The 25,458-nt window shown below is 37.7% G+C and overlaps 1 long non-coding RNA gene across 4 annotated transcripts in view; it reads left to right on the forward strand.

The window, feature by feature from the left end:
* The first annotated feature begins 1,819 nt into the window (after positions 1-1,819).
* Positions 1,820-25,458, forward strand: part of LOC149780164 (uncharacterized) — a 33,759-nt gene continuing 10,120 nt past the window's right edge. The window contains exons 1-5 of one of the 4 annotated variants that reach the window (XR_016415014.1): positions 1,820-1,934; positions 21,049-21,076; positions 22,227-22,297; positions 22,630-22,663; positions 23,157-23,242. This is a non-coding gene — a long non-coding RNA (uncharacterized LOC149780164). Of the gene's footprint in view, positions 1,935-19,669; positions 19,800-21,048; positions 21,077-22,226; positions 22,298-22,629; positions 22,664-23,156; positions 23,243-25,458 lie in introns of those variants that run through there. The other 3 variants (XR_016415015.1, XR_016415016.1, XR_016415017.1) reach the window with 3 other exon arrangements.

Below are 25,458 nucleotides of genomic sequence, written 5' to 3' on the forward strand. Positions count from 1 at the left end.
GACCTGATCTACAACCGAAACAAAAAGCATACCCATCTGGCGTGAAATAGTGTGAAATCACTGTACAAAAGTTTCCATCAATACATTAGAGATTCAAAATTTATATCAGTAGTATTTACATCTAATAGATGGGTGATCAAGTTTATGTAAAAGTTTTAATTGTTCTTTTTTGTTGCCAAGTTTGGTAAGTTAATGTATGTGACAAGGAATTATAAGATAGCTGAAAAGTAGCTGCTTGGCATTAGCGCGTGGAGTTCCCTCCATCCTCTAATGACCCGGAGTTAGCCATGAAAATAAGTATAGTATTTGTTTTGCTATATTGGCCATCCGGTTAAACTAGATTTTCGTCAGAGAAAAGTATGGCGGTATGTCCAGAAATACTGTGGTATACGGTGGAACGAACATTTCCGTAGTACCCATTTCTAATAATTACGGTCTTAACTTAAGAGATTTTAACATTTCATTCAAGATTGTAATCATTTTGGAAGCTATTGTCATATTTTCAGATAGTATTTGATAGTATAATTCACTTTTCTACAGGGCTCTTTTGTCCGTTGGCTATTCAATGGTAATGCACTCAGTTATGTAATTGGGAAATAGATATGATGCATGAGGGAATTTGACAAATGTACATGTAATTCCGGCAGTTTAAGGGGTGGCCCATTTAAGAATTATAATAAACATTACATCGGACTGGTGTGAAGGCCAAATATTTATCTGTCATATATCGATCTGTCTTTCAATGGTTTCAAGACAAATGTGGTAAAGGGGATGATTAATGGCAGTTACTACTCGAATTTTTTCTCATAAATATGCTACGTCCTGCCGTCTTTTAAGCTCCTTTTCTCAGTGAACTTGTTAACCAGCCTTGTTTACACTATGATCACACAAAAGACAATTTTTAAACACGTATGTTCCTAGCTACCAGCGACTAGCTGGAATTTATAACAAATATTCTAACACATTTTTCTCTTGGGAAAAATAACATGCATAAAGCCATTGCAGATCAAAATATGGTTGAGCGTAAGTATTTTAACGTATGCACGGCACCTTTATTATTAATAGTAATGAAGCTTTATTCGTTTGTTTAAAGCATAAAGATGAATTCAAGGTGAATATATAGTTTGATGTATGTACTCTTATTCTGTAGCATAAAGATGCTATAACGACAAAAAGACCCATGATTCCCCTGTATGCCTTTATTCTGTAGCATAAAGATGCTATAACGATAAAAAGACCCATGATTCCCCCGTATGCCTTTATTCTGTAGCATAAAGATGCTATAACGACAAAAAGATCCATGATTCCCCTGTATGCCTTCCTTTTTTGCTAGCATAAAACGATTACTATATGACAAAAGGCCCTGTATATAAGTACATAAATCTGATTAAAACTTGCAATTATAGCACATTTATGCCGGCCAGGGCCGGCATAAGACTATCTGTTGCCCTAGGCAAGGTTAGATTCTGGCGCCCCCCCCCCCTCCGGAAAATATTAATTTCAAAATTTATAAACAGTCTGGTGTTTCGGTCAGACTGAATCTACCCGATTATTTGTCCCTGTATGAAATAAACCAGGATAAAAAACGACCCTCAATAAAACTGAAATTAATTGTTTTATTTTTCAAAACTGTTGTTGATTTGGAGAAATGCGCCCCCTGAAATCAGCGCCATAGGCGGCTGCCTAGTTTGCCTATATGGTAGCGCCGGCCCTGATGCCGTCATAAATTTGTGATTTCGTGTTGTGTATTCAGCCGGTCCGATCATGTTTTTAGACCAGTAACAATTCATTTACAGACACAAACAAGGAAGTTATTAAGAGAAATCGCACGTGATCAGTTTACCCCGTTGTCAAACCTACTGCAAATGCCTACATAATGGATAGTCATTTGTTATTTACTTTGTATGTGATTGTGTTTTCTATCAATTACCAAGGTAAGTGTCATACTGGCGCGTGTTAGTGCATGCATTAATGTAAGGTGTCTGTCATTCGTCACTAAAAATCTATAAACGTTACATCGCCTTGCCTATATTCTTGAACGGGTTATACTTTACGCTCTAGATGTTACCTACCTCTTTATGTACATTTTATAAACACCACTCAACCATTTGAAAGGCTGTTTGAGGGCGCTAAATATATTATGAAACGCCCGCTTTATTTTTGTCTTCGCATTATAATTCCTTTGTAAATCAAATGATACCTGTCGGTAAGTGCTTCATTGATTACACTGAAGCAAACGATTTGTTGACATGTTGCACGGCACGTTTGTACGACTGAAACGTATACACAAAGAGATTAGATATTGGTACGGTGTAAATATTCTTTGATAAATTTGTGTATGTAATGGATATCTAGGTTTGATGAAGGAATTCGACCATTTTGCTTGCATGCCGATATATATATATATATATATATATATATATATATATATATATATATATATATATATATATATATATATTGTTCTCAAGCTCCTAGCATAATGGTTTCTCTTCGTGTAGGATATGGGTTTGGCTTTATACAGCTATTAATTGATATGAGATGTCACTGTAAATCTTCTGCTACACAGGGAACAGTTGATAAGCAGAAGCTGTATTTCGTTTGTGCAAGCTGATGTATTAATGCATACTCACTTTAGACACTCTTGTTACAGCAACTGGAGAAATTACCCTGAGACTGAATGGTATTGCATACTACGGCCGGCCGTTCAGTTTGATATGCTTCAATTCACTGAAGAACGAAACCCAATATGCAATATTCTTTAGGTCATTGTCTTTGGAGACAACTGGATCTAGGGTTGCAGTGGTGTTATATATAAACTCAACATGTAGCAGCACACCGTCGAGCTTTCGTAACTACACCTATAGTTGTCAGAGTAATGGAACGGAGATAGCTTTGATAGTCCCTGGTGAAAACGAGGTAGAACACAATACGTACTGGAGATGCGCCAATCCGGGAGGAGTAAATGCAAACAACAATAATGTCGTGAAAGCTTTTGTTAATGGTACGTATTCAATACATAGAGCATCTATACAGAAACTTGTTAAATATTTGTTATATTTGATCAGCATGGCAACTTTTTCTAAGAAGTTTGGAATAGACCTTTTACGTATAAGCATACATTTTTATCTTTACTTATCCATTATACATAAAACCAGCTTTGTTATTTTGATCACTATCATACGGAACCCTATACATATATTTGTTTGTCATTATTTCCTGTATGAGAAAATCTCTTGCTGACTGTATCGTATTGTCTTTTTTCCACTTCACAAGTATACCATTTTATTATTCAGTAGTTAAATGTGATGAGACAAATATCTTGACAAAAGTTAATTAACGGATCTGTGAAATGACGCGACCCACTTGTACTATGACAGAAACAACCGTTATAAATTCTGACTGGTCATAACACGTTCTTTAGGCATGATGATGAGATAATCGAAGATTGGAAACCGTGTTGAAACACAGGAAAGTACATAATTATAGATGTTTCAATCATCCACCATAAATGCTTTTGTGTAAAAGTTGAATATATGAACACACGCGCCTTTTGATTCTCGCGTATGTACATTAAACGAAGTTTCGGGTTTAACCTTTGGTACGATTAAGTGCAGTAGTTATTGTTTATGATAAATAACGAAACCAGTATTATAGAAATAAAATGATTTCTTCCCTCTCATGTCAGTACTTACCCCACAAGTTACAATTGGCACTAAATTGCAGTGAGGATAACTTCCGTGAGTTTGACAAGGAACGGTCTGACAATTAACGACACTGTCCTCTCAGTGGATTCTGGAGAAGCTGTGACCGTAACCTGTGTGGCAAGTGTCAGTCGCCCAGAAGCGTCGTTTTTATGGTATCTGGGCTCAGAACTTATTGGGACAGGTCAACAACTTACGTTTACACCTGAGCCCGAGAATCATGATCAGAAACTACATTGCTTAGCATACAACACAGATCTGGACACTGCTGTTTCCTCACAATCACCGGTTTTGAGGATTAGAGGTGAGATATCGAATTAGTCCATTTCAATGTGTATACGGGTTTTACAATTAGAAACTACTATACAATTGCATCTAGTTCATGACTGTCGACACAAATCATTATTTTGCGCAGAACTGACATACATATCAAGAAAATCGTTTATTCTAGCATAGTCCAAGATAGCTTGACAGCCTGTAAGTTAAAATAGAATGGAAATGATTCAGATATCTGTATTGAAATGAGTTTTGCCATATTTCTTTATCAGTTCTGTGCAAACCAAGCGATCATGATAAAAGGGTTTAAATAAGAATTGTCTCTGTACGACATGAGGGAAGGGCTAGGCGGTAATTCGGTTGAATAACTTTCTTTATTTTCTTACTTGACTGCGCGTATAAAAAAGATAATATAATAAAATATGGTTATTTATTACATAGCTCATGCATGGCTGGATGAACGGATCCATTCGATTCCTAAGTTGTTTTGTCAAAAGGATTCATTCTATACTTGATTAAATTGATTTAAGGTTTTATTTTGTGTTTACAAAGAAAATAGAGTGTCTGTACTCATTTTATGAACGTGAATGTATAAAGATACTTGAGTGATACTTTCTGGTTATATGATTCTACAGGTATCCCAAATAAGCCGACGCATTTGTCCGTCCTTTATCGAACAGTTGACACTATCGTCCTGTCATGGATGCCTGGCTATAGTGACGGACACACTCAAACGTTTGTATTGGAAGGAAAACTGGGTGCATCCCACAACTGGACCAATATGTCATACATTGTTGAAATAGACGCCAGAAATGCAGCAGTAATAAAAAATCTCGCACATCGTGGAACGTACCTGTTTCGGATGTTTGCCTTCACATCGATTGGAAGAGGAAATTATTCTGACCTTTTGAATGTAACACTGCTGGAAAACAATGAACAAGCAAACGGTTTGTTTGCATTTTTATGTTTTTTGCCTATTTGTACTGAAAGTTTGAATTGCTGGAATCTCACTTTAGTTCTATTTAAGTATGTTTTTACATGATGCGTTAGCACAACATCTCTTATATCACATGATATGATAAAGATTCTTCACACGAGGAATCGAAGTCGATTTCATAAATTTACGGTTGTATGCTAAGTTCCGTTTGAAGGGTTATTTTTGTTTATTGTTATTGCTATCCATCTTTACTAAATTGATGTAATATTTAACCTTTTCCACCGCTCCGGTGGCCTAGTGGTTAGAGTGTCCGTCTCGAAAGCGGGAGGTCGTGGGTTCCAACCCCGGCCGAGTCATATCAAAGACTTACAAATATGGTACTAACGGCTGCCTCGCTAGACGCTCAGCATTAAGAGGTTAGTGTTAGGACTGGTCGGCCTGGTGTCAGAATAATGTGACTGGGTGGGACATCATGCTACATCTTTGCGGCATGATGCCCCAGTGCTAGACATCACTATAAACTGCCACACTGCAGACATTGTAGCAATATGACTGAAAAATTGTTAAAGCTACGTTAAAAATCCTAATCACACACACACACACACACACACACACACACACACAACCTTTACCACCCGTTTGTTTTGAATGTACATTTTGTTACTAGTTAATTAATTAATTTTGTTTAAAACTCATATTAGCAGCATGTACAAATACCCATTAAGCAAACACTATGGGACTGCTCCCGTGACCTAAGTGGTTAGAGGCCAAGTCATACCAAAAACTTATAAAAATGGTACTAGCAGCTGCCTCGCTAGACGCTCAGTATTAAGAGATTAGTGCTAGGACTGGTCAACCTGGTATCAGGATACTGTAGCTGAGTGGGACATGATGCTACATGTCTGCGGCATGATGCCCCAGTGCTAGACATCACTATGAGTTGCCACACTGCAGACATCGTAGCGATATGACTGAAAAGTTGTTTATAGCTACTTTAAGAATCCAAAGATATATATATCTTTGGATTTTCATTTTAGAAGCACTCATTGCATTTAAGAACTAATTGTTATAATTCAATCGTAGTTTAAACATAAAACAAGAAAGAACAACTACAATACTTAGCACACCACTCTTATCAAATCAACGTGTGTATAAAATGTACGTCTGACTCATCTCTCCTGTGCCATCATTTTTTGTTTGTTTGTAGATAATGTTTTATAATGATTTGAAACGTTTCTTTTGCTTTTGGACGCAGACGATAGTTTACATAGAAAATTTAAGTCAATCATGATGTCAAGCAAGGCTAATTTACATCAATTCACAGGCATGTTATGGTATGTCTCAAATTATAAGTTTGACGATCTCCCTCTCCCGATATGTCGAAGGATATTATCGTCTAAATTCTTCAAAATTGAACGATAAAACTCAATTTTCAATTTCAATTTACTGAACAACAGTTTGTCCCAAATCACTTGATATTCACGAATAGCATGTACAATGATTGTTACTAGGTGACATTCTAATATAGGCTGTATCGCCTAGACACCGACTTATGACTTTCAATTTCCTTCCTGTGTCTCTATATGACTGTAAAGTTCCTGCCTGTCTCTTGGTATTACTGTCAATTACCTTCCTGTGCCTCTGTATGAAGGTCAATTTCCATTGTGTGTCTCCATATGACTGTCAGTTACCTTCTTGTGAATCTGTATGACTCAATTTTATTCCTGTGAGTAATATAGTAGGGATGTATAGGGACTATGGAAAACCCTGTCAAAAGGTCGTGGGACTGTACAGGGACAAGATTTATAGGGACAAGGGAAATCGCAATCACAAAGGTATTGGGGCTGTATAGGGACAATAGGACTTACAATTACTATAGGGACAGTAGGAGTAGAACAGACGAGGTGACGTCACGGTACTGAAAATTGGCAACAATGTAGCAAGGGGCTGACCTCAATCGGGACCAAAGAGTGGGAAAAAAACATAGAACACTTGGCGGGACATAGACATATATAACACATACAACATACAGATATAGATGGATGAACATCATTCTATCACTCAAACAACTATATTACCGACTAAAATATGTTTTAGGCAAGAAAGCAAATGTTTTCGAGGCATATGAGTGGCCCTGAAAAGGGTCTTTGGTTTTTTATTAACATCATTCCGTTAACACAGATGATATTGCATAGGTCTTTTTCTTTTCCTCAAACTTCTTCTGACTTCTGAACCGTAGATGAGGTCTTTCTTCAGACAGTCTTTTCTCTCCACATTTATTATTCTTTTCCAAATGCTGGTATCGGTGATCTGGATAATTGTCCATGATGATTTGACATAATGGGTAAGTCCGGGTTGAACAGCATCGACGATATGAGAGTAGATGATTCAACGTTTGTCAACGTCTTGTGACGAGAACAGGTGAAGTGAATGCAGTAAGCCGCTGTTATTTATAGTGGAAGAGCGGATCGAAATGGATTGAGTTTTTTCACCAGTCCAAACACGCGTTACAAAATTCAATCACAGTGTGGAGTCTGTCTAACAGTCCGAAGGGAGCTGTCTGTAATGTCACATTCCTATATAGATGCGCTACCGTCTGTGCGCAGTGAATCAATGCGACATAATTTTCAAACATGACGGAAATTAAGACGATGAATTGGGGTGCACCGGTAGTGGAAAGGAGAAGCGATGGTATAGCAGTGGCTACCAAAGTCAGCATAGTCTTACTTCTAGAATAGACCGATTTTAATTGGGATTTAGTGGATATTCTTTCTTCGCAAGAACTTGTTCCAATACCAGTACCTTCGCCACCTTCTCCTTCTTTACCACACGTCGACGATTTTAACCAGAGACCTGAAAAAAGAATTGGAGCTTTTTTTACAGCAGCAGAAAGAAGCAGAACAAGCTTTTCTCCTTCAACATCAACAACAAGAAGAGAAGCAAAAAGAAGGGAAAGACAGGAAGGAGAAGGAACAGCAGAGAAGTAACAACGTCTAGGAGAGAAGGAGGACAGTGAAAGTCAAACGGTGACAGTACTCTTAGACATTTTGGCAGATTTAAGGAGTTTGAAACAAATATATCAGACTTCTTTAATGCGAGCCAAGAGAACAAGTTCCCCAGCCAAAGAGCCCAATCCTGTTGTTACACCTGAGATACCACATCTAGTGATTTCTACTAAATCAGTGACAGGAGCAAGTCCAGAAGTAGGCATTCTGTGTATTTTGTCACTCTCTGTGTTTTGAATTTCTTCACTTTCACATGTTTTTCCTCCTCCTCTTCCTCACTTTCTCCTCGTCTTCTTTTCTTATTTATTTTCTCTTTCTGGATGTGTCTGGGTTCTTCCTTTTGGGAGGGTACCTCTTCTTCCTGTTCTGAACCCCTCTCTTCTTCTTGCTTTTGTTGCATTTTTGAAGCATTCTGAAGACCAATGTCCTTTCTCATGACAATGAAAACAGGTATCTTGACTTTTGTCTCTTCTGACAACTGTCTTGCTTTTGTGACGGTCTGTACACTCTATAACCCAATGCCCTCTCTTATTACAGATATATCAAGTATCTGGACTTTTATCTCGAAAGAAGGAAGATTAGTCCGTCGGCTTGTCTGAAAAAACCTTTCGTATGACACCTCGCAAAGCTCTGATCAGAAGTTTGATCTGTGTGGGGTCTTCCATCTTTCTGGTCAGTTTGCGAGTGAAATGAATACTAGGAGGGAAGACACTGGTCTGAGATGGATATAGGGTCCCATGGCGTTTAAAATGTAGTCATTGACTTTGTGCAGTCAAGATGAAACGATTGCATCATTTTGTGGAGAAAGGAGAAGAAAGTAAGAGGCAGAAACGTGATTTATCCCCTCGCACAGTAGCTGAAGTCTTGGCTAAATTCACGCCAGCGATTTTGAAGATGACATGAGTGAGCCAGAATCCAGACCCAGAAAGTCTACACCCAATCAAAGTTCACAACATTAACTACTCAAAAGTACTCTCACATTCAAGAAACGGAAAAGCACTCCACTAGAAAAGTTAGAACTACAGCTTACACGTACACGGTGAAGTTTAAAGATTTCAAGTCCGAAGTACCGTTGGCGAAAACAGAGGGTTCATCACTGAGGTGTGGGATTCTTTGTTAACCACACTGAAACGGCAATGTGAAGTCAAAGAAGACGATCGCCTGAGACTTTCCATTCACCACGACAGTTTGAAGTCCCCCATTTTGATCGAGTTTAGCAGCCCGGCAGAACTGACACCTTCCAAAGTCATCGACAAGATTCAACACGTGCAATATTCCAACGACAAGTTTCACATCACCAATGGAAAAACATCACTGTTCATGACCCACGTTTATATTTCCCAAGCGACAGTACGCAAAACGGCGATATTGGTTGACGAACTTCGCAGCATCAAGCATAGCCTCATTCAAATTAACAACGCTCATGACCCGATGTGTTTAGCCCGGCAGAATTGAAAAGAGTCTGGGCGAACATTCGAAAAACGAACCGAGCCAAATAACGAAGTGAAGTAGAGCTACTGTTACAGAAAGATTGGTTATCCAAAGACATGTGGCATTCCTGAAATGCAAAAATTGCAAGATCTCTTGGTTCCACGCTATACCTTGAAAGTACACCCTCAAGAAGTGTGCGGACCTCTGTTGTTTCGAGGCAAAGATCTCAAAGATGGAAAATAAATTCACGTCTATCATCACGATGAACATTTCAATACCATCACCAGTAACGCTTCATTCCTGGGATACACTTATTATTGTGAGAAATGTGACTATGGCAATAGCAATCGAGATCAACACAAGCATTGTGGATCGAAATGTGAGGGATGCTTGGCCTCACAATCCTGTCTTGACGAAGGGCAAGAACGAGTACATTGCCCAACTTGTCAGCACACTTTTGTCAGCCCTACCTATTACCAATAACATCTGAAGATGCAAAGTTCACAGTAGAAAAGTGCATGCCAACTCCTGAAATTGTGCCCTACTTGTGGACAAGGCATACGTACCAATAATGCCAATGCACACGTATGTTCAGGAAAGAAACGATGTCACATTTGTCACTAAATCGTGGACATGGAACACGAAAACTACATTCAAAAATACCATTCCAAATACCAAGAGGAAGAAGATTACAAGAAGAAAGGGAATTGCATCTTTATCTATTTCAAATGCATGCAAGAGACTGGCAATTGCATAACTAATTTCTGCGTGGCTCACCGAACGTGCGAGAAATGCGTTCAAGAACCGGTATTTAGTCATTGTCCAAACTGCAGCAAGATTCATGGAGGACGTGAAAAAATCTTTCGGGGACCGAATACGCTAGCAGATATTGCCCAAATGGATCTTAGACGCCATCGACGAGAAGTGGAGCCAAGAGGACATCGAACGTTATGGAGGTTGCCATCGCCATGCCACGGTGATGGCTCACGATATCTCGGGATACGATGGACATTTTCTTTTGAGATACTATACAGAACAAAGTACCGAACGTACTAAGTGACTTTGAACCGACCTAAACTCATTTCCATGCAAGTGGGACAAGTGCAGTTTAAAGATTCGATGAGTTACTTGGCCATGCCTTTGAGTCGAATGCCTGAAACGTTTGGAATGACAGAAATGACCAAATGCTATTTCCACAATATTTCACTACCGAAGCCAATCAACATGCCGTTCTACCCCATTTGGTCTGAGGCTCACGACTACGACCCCGACAACATGCTCACCGAACAACAAGAAGCTTTCTACGCTTGGTACCAGACTCACATCTCAGATCCCTTCGACTTTCAGGACGAAATGTTAAAGTATTTTCGGTCCGACGTGGACATTTTACTGCCCTTCGAGTGGAAATTTCGAGAACATTTCATTGAACACGGAGGGATCGATCTTTGAAAGAAGACTGCACTATCGCCAAAGCGTGTTCTTTAGTGTACCGCCAAAGATTTATGCCCAAAAACACCCTGGCTGCCATAAGCCCTCAAATGACGAACTTTGTCAAACGTCAATACTCGGTCAAAGCCCTAATCTGGCTACATTACTTGTGCGACAAGGAAGACAAATATATCCAATATGGCCGCAATGGGGGAGGCGAAAAGACCGTTGGAATGTATTCGATGGATGGTTTGGACTTAGAAAACCCCAAGATCATGTACGAGTTTAACGGTTGCTTATTTCACGTGTGTCCCATTTGTTACCCTGAACGTGGCGCTAAAAGTCAGTTTTTACACCGGACCATGGAAGACTTGTACCAAGCCACCTATCAGCGGCGATTCAAAATAGAACAGCAAGGATACCAAGTGGTGGAACTTTGGGAACACGAGTACGGTCACCGTTTGAAAACCGATCCTGATTTAACGCATCGTGGAAAGTTACAAGTTGGTGGACCCACGGAAAACACGGGACAGTTTGTACGGAGGACGGACTAATGCCACGTGTTTGCTGTACCAAACCGACGAGGAGAAAGGAGAAGAAACCAAATACTTAGACGTGTGTTCGCTTTATCCTTACGTGTGCAAATATTGTCGCTTTTCATCAGGGCACCCGCAATTGCTGACGAAACACACCGACCTGGACAAAATTCGACAATATGAAGGATTGATCAAGTGCAAAGTCTTGCCTCCCACGGACCTTTACCATCATGTTTTTCCTCACCATTGCCAACGAAAACTGATATTTCCTTTGTGTCGTACTAGTGCCTGAACGTGCAACCTAGCACACTCAGGAAGAACGTGCCTTGACGTGAACTTGGGTTAGCGTGGAAGTGTTTAAACTCTGGACCTGGGAGAGAAACTGTTAGAAGTGTACGAAATGTAACACTTTCCTAAGACAGAACAGTACCACAAGGGCGACTAGACACAGAAAGGCATTTTCGCAGACAACATGGATACCTTTTTAAAACTCAAACAAGACGTCAGAGGCTATCCTTCCTAGTGCGACACTCTCGAAGACCAAACGAAATTGAAAGAGAAATACTGCGAGCAGGAATGCATCAGTTTAGACCACGTCGAGGAAAACGAAGGAAGACGATCGTTTGCCTAAGTAATGTTAAATTGCTTGTGGAGTAAAATGGCACAACGACCGTGTTTACCCAATACTGATTATTTGACGTAACCTTCACGCTACTTCCAGATGATTCACGACGAAACCAAATACATGAAACACGTGGACGTCGTTTGTGAGGAATTGATCCTAGTCAATTACGAAGAAGAACTTGACATTGTAATTGGCGAAGAACTTGGAAATAACATTATTGCGGCTTAGGTGACAACCCATGATGGCTTAAAATTGTACGAAGCTTTAGAACTGTTAGGAGACCGTGTCCTGTACTTTGTCAGGGACAGTTGCATCTACATCGATCGCCTGGGTCAACGTCACCCTAACAGCGAAGGAGACCGATCAGGAGCCTGGACGGACGAACACCCCGACGACAAGATTCTAAATTTTGCTAGTGGCGGTCCCAAACATTACGGCTACGAATAACGTAACCCACAAGAAGTAGTGCGCACCGAGTGTAAAGTGAAAGGATTGAACTCAATTATCAAACCAGTCTAGTGGTGAACTTTGGCTTATTGAAAGAAGCCTTGCAGTCTGGACAGAATGGAAATTGTAAAGTGACCACCTATGAGCCGCACAAGGTTGTACGTTTACCCACACACCAAATCGTGAGTCGACCCTTGGAAAAATGTATCGGATCGTGTACGAGAATTACGTGCTACTTCCCAATCACTTCACTTTGTCGTAAGGACACGTCGATATTGGCCACCATATGAAAAGGTACAACGTCTAAGACCGATAGTTCATTGTAACTATCAAGACCAAGTGAGAAAAACGAATCCTTTCAAACAGACATCATACAAGTTCAGTGATTCACAAGTGGAGTGCAATGCTGTCCCTTGCGATGAAAGCGATGCCGTACGTTGTGATCTCAGCGATGCAGTAAATCACCATGTGAACTTTACTATGACTTAAAATACTACCACTACACCTACCATGCTGTGCGTGTCAAACCTAACGGATGCGAAAGCGATGCCTCTCGTTATCCTGGACTGTTTACTGGTTTTCATGGTCAATGTCATCCTCCACGTGAAACCATACAGCTACCACCCTAGGGATGTCATCAAAAACTGAGCAAACCCTTGCGGATTTCACCGTACCCTCATCGAAATGAACCCGTGAAAGACTAATATTCGTTCCCTGTGCGTTTGCCTGAAAACTGCAACTTTGAAAGTCGACTCCAAACGTTCCAAGGAAAATGGCATAAATATCTGGGAGGACCTACCCCCGAAGAAGTAGCCAGAGCTGGATTTTTCTACTTGGGCGATGGGGATAAAGTCAAGTGATTCAGTTGCGGTGTGTCACTTCACCAGCAACCAGACAGAGTATTTGTCGACTGCCGTGTAGACACAAAAGTGCTTAGACGATAAAAGAGAGCGATAAATCCTGGTTCACAAAAGAGATACTAATTCAATTGCCAATGGTATGTTAGTAAGTTAAAAAAATAGAAGTGTGTCCAGAATCACTTCTTTTGTTTGACTTTATTAGAAGTGTGTCTATAAGTACTTCTTTGCCGTGGCTTGTCAAAAAATGGTCAGCATGTGTTTGTGACTGTAGTTAGTGTTTGTAGGTAAAAAGTAAGTGTTTCTTTTAGATCCGCGCGTTCCATGAAGAAGATTGGACGGAGAAGTACAGGCTTCAAAAGCAGAGAAAGCATTGAGAGCAACTAACAGCAGCAGCAACCAGACAGAGGACACAAACATTCTTAGACGATAAAAGATAGCCATAAATCCTCGTTCACAAAACGACAGCCCTTTTCAGGGGTACCCCAATACTATAGAAAAGAGATAATAATTCAATTGCCAATGGTATGTTAGTAAGTTACAAAAATAGAAGTGTGTCCATAAGTACTTCGTTTGTTTGACATTGTTAGAAGTGTGTCTATAAGCACTTCTTTGCCGCGGATTGTAAAATAATAGTCAGCATGTGTTTGTGTCTATAGTAAGTGTTTGTAGGTAAAAAGTGAGCGTTTCATTTAGGTCCGCGCGTTCCATGTTTTTTTGGGTGATGATATGGGTCTTGTACGTTTTGTTATCAGATGATGGCTTTTCTTCACATCCGCGCTTGACAAATATAAAGGGAACATTCGTCGATCTGGCTTCCCATCGTTGATTCATCAACTGTGAACAAAATGATCATCAGACTCACCAAGCTTTTGGAACTTCAGATTCACCTGGAGTATGCCAGGCGCCTCCTGGGCGAGCTGGCCATGGAGACCATAGAAGAAAGTGCGTGAATAGAAGAGGAGGAGGAGAGGAAAAAGAAGAAATATAATGAAGAAAGATTCCTGCCTCACCTTATGCTAAGGGCTCTGTGTGAGGTCAAGTCTGAGGTGAGGACACCTCCACAGCCAGCACCACCACAAGCATGTCAGCTACAGCCACAACATCCACAACAGCAACCACTACCACCAGTACTAAGAGCCGTGATCCTCCAGACGGAAAACTGGGAAAATGAAATAAGGAGGCCGCATACTAGAAGGGAACAAGTCTTCACTATCCCTCAAACGGACGAGTGGGATATTGAAACCAATCAAGCCCCATCTGCGCTCCCACGAACAAATGTGAAATGGGACAACAATTGGAACCGCTGATGTGTTTGTGAAGCCCGGCCTGGGAGGTGCCAGAATTAAGCTGGTGCATCTGTAGTTTTAAAACAAATAGACCTTCTCAGAGCTACCCCAATTCTCTAGAAAAGACACTATTGAAGTTGGCAATTTGTGTGAATGTGGAGTAGTGACTATAAACACCCACTCCTTTGCTAATGTGATTGTGTGTGTATTTGTGGGTATGTTTGTGTGCGTATATTTGTATGATAGTAGAATGTGTGTTTGTATGAGTGAGCGTACGTTTGTGTCTATAGTAAAATTTTGTGTTTGTAAGCGTTCGCGTACGTTTGTGTGGATAGTAAATATTGGGGTTTTTGATAGTATATTTTTGAGTTTGTATGAGCTCGCGTACGTTTGTGTGGATAGTAGATATTGTGTTTTATTTCTCTCTTCCCGTGTGTGGATGGTATATTTGTGATTGTTTTTTCCTCTTTCTGTGTGTGGATATTATAACTGGGTTTGTTTTTTCTCCTTGTCGTGTGTGGATAGAATATTTGGGTTTGTGGATCGTATATAATAGTTTTGTCATCACTAATGTGTGGATAATAGATAAGATATGAAGTGAGTGTAAGGGATGTTTTCCTTCACGTATGTACTTGAAGTATATAAATCATAGCGGTCGCCAGTTTGACTACCTCAGCGTTGACTCGACAACACCTAGGAAAAATGGATTTGTTTAACAACTTTAAAGGCAGTTGGTACTGGATTGTGGATGGACCCTATGTGTTGGAAAGGCTTGCAGATGAATGGAAGTGTTCAAGATAGCCTAGACTTTGTGACCAGTCTAAAAGTAGCGAGAGATCTGGTAAATGGCATGATAGAGGAGGAAGTCGAGAAATTAAGAGGCTTCATTAAACCAAACTATGTTAGAGCTGGAACATTGAGGAGGCACTTGATGGTGTCATCAAAGTACTTTTTAGAACAAATACTGAATTTGACAGAGTTGACTTTTGTGAAGCGGGGATTAGACCAATTAAATAAAGCTGAAGAAATGATGAGAAAGGTACTAAAAGAGGAGGTGAAGAAAATAAAAGATAACTGGGCAAAGGAGAAAAAGGAAAAAGACAACATAAAGAAAAAAGAGGATTTTGAAAGACTGAATCAAATTTGGATCAAGGTTCAGGAAACGTTTAGATCCGTGGGACATCCTGACTGGATGCCATAGAAGGAAAATAAGAAGAAGAAGGGAATGATTAAGAAAGTGAGATGATGGAAGAAGTGGAGAAGAAGAAAATGAAGAAGAACCCGAAAGCTTTTTTCAGAGCCATTGATATGCCTCAAAAAGATTTCTTTTCTTGCCAAATTTGTTTTAGTCGGTAGTATAGTTGTTTGCGTGATGGAGTGATGTTCATCCATCTGTGTCTGTATGTTGTACGTGTTATATATGTCTATGTCCCGCCAAGCGTTCTAGGTTTTATTTCCGCTCTTTGGTCCCGATTGAGGTCAGCCCCTTGCTACATTGTTACCAATCTTCAGTACCATGATGTCACCTCACCTGTTCCATTCCTATTGTCCCTGTATTAATGGTAAGTCATATTGTCCCGATACAGCCCCAATACCTTTTTGACTGGGTTTTCCATAGTCCCTGTACGGCCCCACTATACTACTCCTGTGTCGCTATATGACGTTCAGTTACCTTCTCGTGTTTGTATATGACTATTTCCTTTCTTGTCTTGATATCGTGATCGTGTCTGATGCAATTTGAAGGCAATCAGATGACGTAAGTTTGACTTGATGTCTAGCGGAATGTAATGGAATGTTTCAGTATTGTGACTGCATCAGATACAGTTTGTTAGCTTTTAAATGGCTTGCTTCGTGTAAAGGAGAATGCACTGAACTTTTCTACTAACTGTGAATCATTCTACAAACGTCCCTTATTACCAGATATCATCCTATTACTAGAATATATCTGTACAAATTTTGTAACAATTCGCATTATTTGAAATTTCTTAGTACTGACATCAAACGTTTTTCTTATAAGTGTTAATATTATTAAATTAAAGATTACATTTGCGACGGTCATCAAATGCATTGACTATGCAAATTAGTCATGCCTGTAAATTAAAAAAAAATGATTACGCATTTTAGCTGATGGCTTCTCTTTCATTATTGAAAATTGTTTATGCATATTTTGACACCGGAAGGTAGGACACAAATCGCTCAGATCGGCTATTTATGGTGCCCTCTGTTAAGAGGAATACAGTATGTAGCAAAGTTGGTTAATAACCGAATCATATGTAGCGCCGGCTAATTGCATCGGAAAAGCCATAACAACTAAAACGCCTACTTCACAGTATCACACTGGTCTTTACATAGATACACACAAGCGAACATTAAACATTACTGTAAATACGAAATGTTTACTTCATATAATACAAAGTTTTGCATTAGTGTATTTCGAGTAGCATAAAATACATTATTAAATAATTCAAAACGTATGATTCGAAGCACGTCGTTTCGGTTACATCAATCACAAAGTTAGTACTTATGCAAAATTGATTCTACTTATTTGTTCATAGTCCCTTTTGGCATTTTAGATAGAATCCACCAGATGCTCTTGTTATTGCAGATTTAACTGCAGTGAACTGTAACTGAATGAAAATGATGATCGCGAAAATCACACCTGGCAGTAATTTTGCAAAGAGGAAAAAATCTTTCATTAGTTAAGAGTGGGAAAAAATATGTTTTCCATTTCAGATTTCATTTTATTGCATGTGTGTGTGTGTGTGTAGACCGAGAGACAAGTGCATTAATATGATCAAACATATAAGAACGTAATATATTATTCCATGCAGGACTCAACAATTGGCATATTTGATAATCTTATCAGGTATCCAATAAATAATATGCGCTGTCAGTATTGGCGTCGCTAGGGTTGGTATCACCGTGTGCGGTAACTCATAGTGTCACCCCATGGACCTCTTTCCTGCAAAAAAGGTAAAACTTTTATTGACACTCATTTTGGTGTCACCCCCTCTGATGGTGTCACCGGGCGCTGTCCGCACCCCCCCCCCCTCCCCCGTGATGCCACTTGCTGTCAGGAGAAGCGCTATTCTCTCTCTTTATAATATATGTATCAATATAATGATAGGTTGGAAGGCAAGAAAAATATCGAGGCTACAAAACAATAATAGCAATGATGGTTTACTCTTGCTACTCTTTTCTGTGAAATGTTTTTGCAATTTACACTTGGTATTAGTAAGAGTTTCACTATGTTTGTCTCAGAGCAGTATAATAGGAATAAGCTCATGACTTTATTGTTAGATTGATAGTTATATATGTTTAGTTGGTCCAGCACTATAAGTAGGTTTTCTGTGCCAAGGCGATTAAAGTGCCTACTGAGCAACATACCACTGCAACTAACTTGGTCTAAGCTGCTGTAAGTATTCGTATCCCACATAATTTCTGTCCAGAGTCCTGCGACAACCATTGAGCCACAACGACTCCTTCCTTCATTAAGTCGCATCTTACAGCATGCAAAATACATATTTTAGAATCGGGCTTCGCTTACTACTTTGAGAAACAATTTGGTACTGGTGAGACCGCATATAACTAAAGTGTATCTCAATGTGGTCATGTCGACGCATATACTGAAATGAAATGAAATCTTAGTAGTTGTTCTAAAATGTAATATTGTGAAAAGTTTATCCAAAAAATATGGGCTCCAGATTGTTGAATGTTATGCACCTTAAGTGTCATCCAAAAATTTCATGCTAAAATTTCTGATTGCTTTGGACTTTTACAATGATGGCCAGGTACTAAACTGGGTCAAAAAGACGTCGGGTCAGTCATAAAGAATAACAGGGAACTACGATTTATTTCGTCAAGAGCTTTTGACATTACATCGGGTGACTTTCAATGCGGTTTGTTTTGGATCACAGCTTTAGGTTGACCTTGTCCAAAAATGTCCACATAATTTAACACTGAGTTAGGCGTGGGTATGTCGCAATGAAAATAATGACTTTCCATAGGAATATGGATGTATGAAGATTCAAATAAGTGAATAATTGCCATTTAAATGTGTGTATCATCAAATTCCTTGAGAATAAGTACTGTGGCATATTCGAATTTGAATGCCCGCATGACCGTCTCACTTTTGCTATAACATTCTTCACGTTAAGTACGGAATATCCATATTTGTTTTTCCTCATGCTGCACGCATTCGTCTCGTTCTCTGCCTACTATTCTTCCTCTTATCCATTCGTCCACACGAATAAATCAATCGGGAAACAAGAGTTTGCTAGCTATCGACCTATGATTCTGGCGAGCCTGCTTAATCTGGAACACACACACACACACACACATATATATATATATATATATATATATATATATATATATATATATATATATATATATATATATATATATATATATATCTTTGACAGTCTCTGTTCCTCTCTTTCCAAGGACCTCAAGACAACAGTCGTCAAGTGAAGGGTTCTTAACGCGCAAATATTACAATTAATTGTTTTAATCACCAAATGACCACACGTCACGAAACTAAATTCACCTTTGTAAGGTTGTTCTTTTTTCACACGTGCATGATTCATTAGCAAGTCTTCGAAAACCGAATATTGTACTTCACGCCATGCACTAGAAAATATGACCCTTACACCCAGTTCAAAGAATTAATGATATGTCAAATAACTCAACAAGTATACCTAAAATTAGCCAGAGAATTCCTTATGTCCAGAATTTAGGGAGGGTCCATTTTACGAAACTAATCCATAACGTCATACGATTTCATGAATACTGTACATTTTGGAGTAGAATCATATACGTTGACTAATTATTCTCGTTCAGAAATATCTTCCCAACTCTGACTCCCCACAATCAACAAATAATCTCTAAAATTAAACAAAGCCACAAACGTAGACCTATAATACTGATAGCAAATACCCTACACACACACACACACACACACGCACACACACACACACACACACACACACACATATATATATATATATATATATATATATATATATATATATATATATATATATATATATATATATATATAATTTTTACATGTCATCCTATTATATTTCTGATATGGTGCTGAAGCGAAACTGTCGTTCATCTTTATATTTGCATTAAAGCTTCAGATACAAGAGCCGTTATCCATGCCACAAACGAAGTCGGTCCTATTGTAGGGACAGGAATTGGTGGAGTTGTCTTTGGTGCAGCAGCTACTGTTCTAATATTAGTGTTCAGACGTAAATGTAAGTTTATTAGAAAACACGTAAAGGCACCTTTTAAATCTTTATGCAGTAATCAGTATATATGAGGAAAGTAAAGGGTAGAATAAGTGGGTTCTTTAAAATGAAATGAACATACTAACTTATTTATTTGATAAATACTGATTTCATTCTTTGATTTAAATCGGCAAAATTCCTCACAAATATTCTCGTACTTTCATCAGGTTAATCTTCATTTCTAATATTATAACCGTCTGATAGCAACGTCACTTCGTACTCACCCACAATTATCCCCCACCACACGCTAACCATAATCGACAATCGAGAAGATGTCTGGCAGGAAAACAGGATTTCATCGACACCCGCTACCGAATTGAATCGACCTAATTAATAACTTGCATTTTGCTCTTTTGGCATTGCTCTTCCGTAGAATGGTATACATAACCCTCGTTCATCAACATATTTGATCATTTTATTGGTCGGTGCAAACTCCATACAATAAAAGAGTCTTAGAGCCTCACACACACACACACACACACACACACACGTTTTCCTAAACATTTCGCATGTTACAAGCAATATCTATCTCAACTCACATATTTTGGTGCGTGTATCTGACGTACGAAGCCTATCCCGACCATGGGTAGTTCTAGATGGCGCTAAAGTCATATAGTCTTCCAGTGGTAAATTTGATCGAGATTAATTGCGTTCGCGCGTAGCGAATGATGGGGACGTGCCATTACAACAGACTTATCTGAGGTACCAGAACTGAACTGACTTAAATGAGAATGGCTTAAACATAGATGAAATAAATACATTTATATCTGTTTATTTTTAATTTTACTTAACACACACACACACACACACACACACACACACACACACACATATATATATATATATATTTATATATATATATATATATATATATATATATATATATATATATATATATATATATATGGGGGGTTGCGTGTGTGTGTGTCTGTGTGTGTGTTGCATTCTTTAAACTATAGGCATCAGGTATACCTAAATTCTAAATGGATTATATTTATTTTAGGATTAAGCACGCATGGCTTGGTTATACTTTTAAATATAGATATTCAACATTTGATTAAACAATCTATAAAACAAACTTTGTTTTATTCAGTCAGATAGCTAAATTCAATACTTAGGTTTTAAATGTTCATTAATTTTCTCTCTAAATCAGTTTTCTTTAAATTTTGCACTGTTTATCTGCTGATACTAAATCCCATTGCAATTCTCCTTTCAGTTGCTACCAGGAAAAGAAATTCGTTGAGGTCTGTAATATGTAGTCGTTTTGTATATATGATATTTATGGCAACCCGTCGTAAGCGTGCACGTCAAAAGCGGGCTGACAAATGTGCGCCGACAAAAGCGCGCAGCGAAATATGTCCGTCCAATACGCGCCGTCAAAAGCGCGCAGCATAAACTATAAGCCTGTAGTCTGTTATGACTTTGATTGATAAATGTATCATTTCGAATGAAATAAAATAATAGTTTGAATCACTGTTTCCAGTGAGCAGACATAAAAATGTGTACACTCTTAATATTGAGTGGAAATAAGGTACTGGTTTCAATCTCTGTTTTTGCACATAACGTTGCAATTTGAAAAATGATAGGCATAACAAAATGAAAATCATATTAATATTTATAATTGATTTGCCTTTTTTGTGTCTTGATTATGCACATAACGCGTTGCATTTTGAATAGTGATAGAAATAATACACTGAAACTCATATTAATAATATTAGCTATTTTTTAAATAGCGAGTATTTGCTTATTTATTTGACATAATAACTTATAATTTATTCCTTGCGCGCTTTTGTCGGTGCGCTTTTGTCGGCGCGCCTTTGACCTGCGCGCTAACGACGGGATACCGATATTTATACCACGCTTTTGATTGGACGAATACATTTATCACTATACTCATCTTTAGAGCTGTACGTATATTGGGTGATTATTAGACGTGCAAATGTATGAAAGTTCGATAAATCATGATATTTGATAAAGAGGAATATATATATATATATATATATATATATATATATATATATATATATATATATATATATATATATATATATATATATATATATAGTTGCTACAATAGCTTAATTTCCGAGAAATTTATTTCTCTGCTTCATACGTTTGTGGGATCAGTTTTAGAATGCTTTACATTTTCATGTTTTCAAATCTGAACATTTTAGTTAAAAAGAGATAAAGAAAAACTTGATAATTGCATATATATGTGATACAGTGCAGATTTTCTTAAAGTATCAAATTAATTTTATTGTTTGAAGCTAGAGCTTAACATTTATAGTCAAAAGTATTGTGAATAAGTATCCAATGTAATAACATTTTGAAAAGTTTAAAAACAATAACATGTATTGATCGCATAACCTGCCAATTCATTGCTGTTACTTTCAGCAGTGGCCCCACCAAAACCGAAGATACCTATTATAATATAGCAGTGACTGAACTGGATGCAGAAGAAAGAGGTAAACATATAGTTCTAATTTACATGAATTTATGATCAATATTTACAGAATCCTTCCCAAAAATTAATTCTCGCTAATTTACTGCGAGTTTGTGCATGGCATTAGATGTCGATCTAAAGGTTGTGAAATAATTAATGGGATTAATCTAATACTTAATAACTGTGTATTATATATTTCGTAATGGAGTGGGGTTTGGGGTGGCGAGGAATTTCTTATTGATTACATATTTCGTACATCATGCGATTATTGGGCGTGGCATTATAATATACGTAAGTAAGTTTCATGACAAAAAAGTATAAATGCAATTTAGCAGAACAACGTTTTTCTTTCAGAGACTGCTCCACCAGTTTCCATTGTGTCCAAAAGGTATTTTCAGTAAAACAAAATCACACATATGCCCTCCTGCTTCTGATCATTTTCATCATCATCATCGTCTGCCTCTTCTGCACTAAGTATATATTTTCTCCTTCATTTTAGATAAAAAGATTTATTGTTAGTTTTAAAGACTATCGACACACCATTCTTAATATTCATAATTATTTACTCTTTTTATTATATCTAATAGATCTGTAAAAGAAATAGAAACTTTATCATACTTATTACGATGGTATATCACATTATCCGTTAGCGTCTGAGAAATAATGGTGTAAATGTATTCTATTCTATATTTTGAAAGATAAGTATGAATCTCCCAGTTAATAGCCAAAGCGCAATAGCACAGGTCATCACTTTAAACAATGGCTAAGAAATCTAAGTAATATTGTACCTATACCTATATATATATATATATATATATATATATATATATATATATATATATATATATATATATATATATATATATATATATTGTTGATAGCTTGCAAGATCAAGATAACTATTCTCAACTGATGAGATCGGTCAAGAATGAAAACGAATACGACAAGGTCCAGCACATTACATAGCGTAAGTACTGTGTAGCCATTTCAAATGAAATATTACCTTCCAAATGCAATTTATGACACGATATCACCCGCAAAGATGGAAACTATTCAACTAGCTGCAGAACATTTATGGAAAACGAGTGCAGATCTCAGATTTTATTTATCACATGACGAAAACAATTTATTTTATCAACCGGAAGCACGTCATAGTCACCACCTTTTGGCATCCGTTTGCGTGTGCATCCGAGCTTACGTTTCTATGTCCGTCTGTCCACACTATAGGTTATCGTTGATATTGTTTTTTTAGATTAAACTGAAAGCAAATGCTTTTAGGACTTTCTCGCTTCAAAATGTGCCTTCAAAGCATTTGAATTCCTAGATATAAAACAGTACTTGAAAATCTTATCACTTGTTTTGGCATGATGAAATTGGGAAAATTTACTCTGTACACTATATCGCTAATGTTATTGTGTCTTATTTTCATTTAGCGAAATATATACAAACAGCGCCAAAAGAAATGATCTTCATAAGTAGTAAATATAATGAGAGAGCTAGATCATAAAGTAAATATATTACGGTCTTATATACTTTTCGCACTTGTTTTACAATGCACACACACACACACACACACACACACACACACGCACACACACACACACTTAGATACATACATACATACATACATATATTGTGAGAAATTAAGTTTTGAGATTTGCAAGTACATTCACGTCTTACAGCAACCCATTCTTATAGGTGTAAAACTGCATTCAATTAAAAAGCCAATATTCGCTTGGAAAGTAAGAGCCAAGGATATTAGTTTACAAATATTAACATACCAAAACTAGGTATTATTACACAAAATTAGACACATGTAATTGAATCAGCACACGTTGTAATTGTTTTATTTATTCTAATGCAACATTTTGTTAAATGCAAATTATGTACCTGGCATTATATGTTAATATTTTTCACTCCCAGTTCGAAATACACTGAACAGCGTCAAGAATAAGTATAAATCGTATCGCAGCTTGTTCAGAGACGTTATTATTGCAGACTCTCTACTGCAGCATACATTGTGCTACGATAAACGGAAATCATAATCAAAATGCTACAATTCATGTTACAAAATATCAACAAACCTGATTTATTTAAACCAATGACCATGCAGAAGAGCCGCCCTGCTATGGCCATGCTTAAATATAAGTGAACATGTCAAGCTTATTTATTATATTTCTGTAGTGTGTCAGTGTAACTTTGGCCGCCTGATCTAGGCGTATCACGAGAGAAAATACATTGAAAAGCCCGTTATTAAGTTCTTGACACAGGTGAGGATTCTTCTATATAACTGAGAGCCGCCTTTTGTTTGTAGCAAGTACTTATTAATTTAAAAGATCAACGAAAAATATAAATAAATTCAACGAGTAAGTTAAAATAAAGGTCTACAAAAATTGAAGCACGTGAGGCAGTTGCTATGAGAATGCATGAAGTACCCTCGGAAACCAGAAAGATTCCAGGGTGGAGCTAGTCTTGTTTGAGATTCATATATGAAAGCCATATTACATACTACACAATTTCTGGAATACGCTAGTGACATATATGTTTCTTGAATAGTAACAACAACTCTACGTCTAGACTCTAGCGGTAAAACAGGACTCATATATGTAACTTTCCTGACGATACTATTAAATAAAAAAAATTTGATTAAGGAGGCTATTATCAACGAACCTAATAAATTATCAAAATTTTAATTACTGGTGCAGACCCAACAGCGAATAACTACCTAGACTTCCCGCTGGTGTGAAATTTGATTTTTACAATGTGATACCCTTAGGTTTTACTATGCTAATGAATATTGGTCTTATTTTACCCTTCTTATATGCTTCTAAGTGTGGGATGCTGTTATATTATCCCTTCGATTCGAGCATTCGTTTTAATGAGATTTTATTTTTATCATCACCATCAATTTAAGCAGTCTGCAGTAAAGTAACAGTAGGGAGGGTTAACAGACCACTTTTTAGAAGAGTCGGTGCGAAAAAAATAAAGCTTCTTACGAAAATAGAAATACAAAGTCAAACACGCCAAAACCGAAGCCTCTAACCGACCGAAATTTATCTAATTGGTTTACTTTATTTTTTACTCTTGTGTTTTTGAATGTTTGTTTACCCACCCGGACACTCATAGCTGGTCGTCACCCTCCCTGCTGCTGTTTCTTAACCAAACATTGTATCAAGAACTACA

The sequence above is a fragment of the Sinohyriopsis cumingii genome, chromosome 16, assembly GCF_028554795.1.
Source record: "Sinohyriopsis cumingii isolate HCF-2022 chromosome 16, ASM2855479v2, whole genome shotgun sequence".
NCBI lineage: Eukaryota > Metazoa > Mollusca > Bivalvia > Unionida > Unionidae > Sinohyriopsis > Sinohyriopsis cumingii.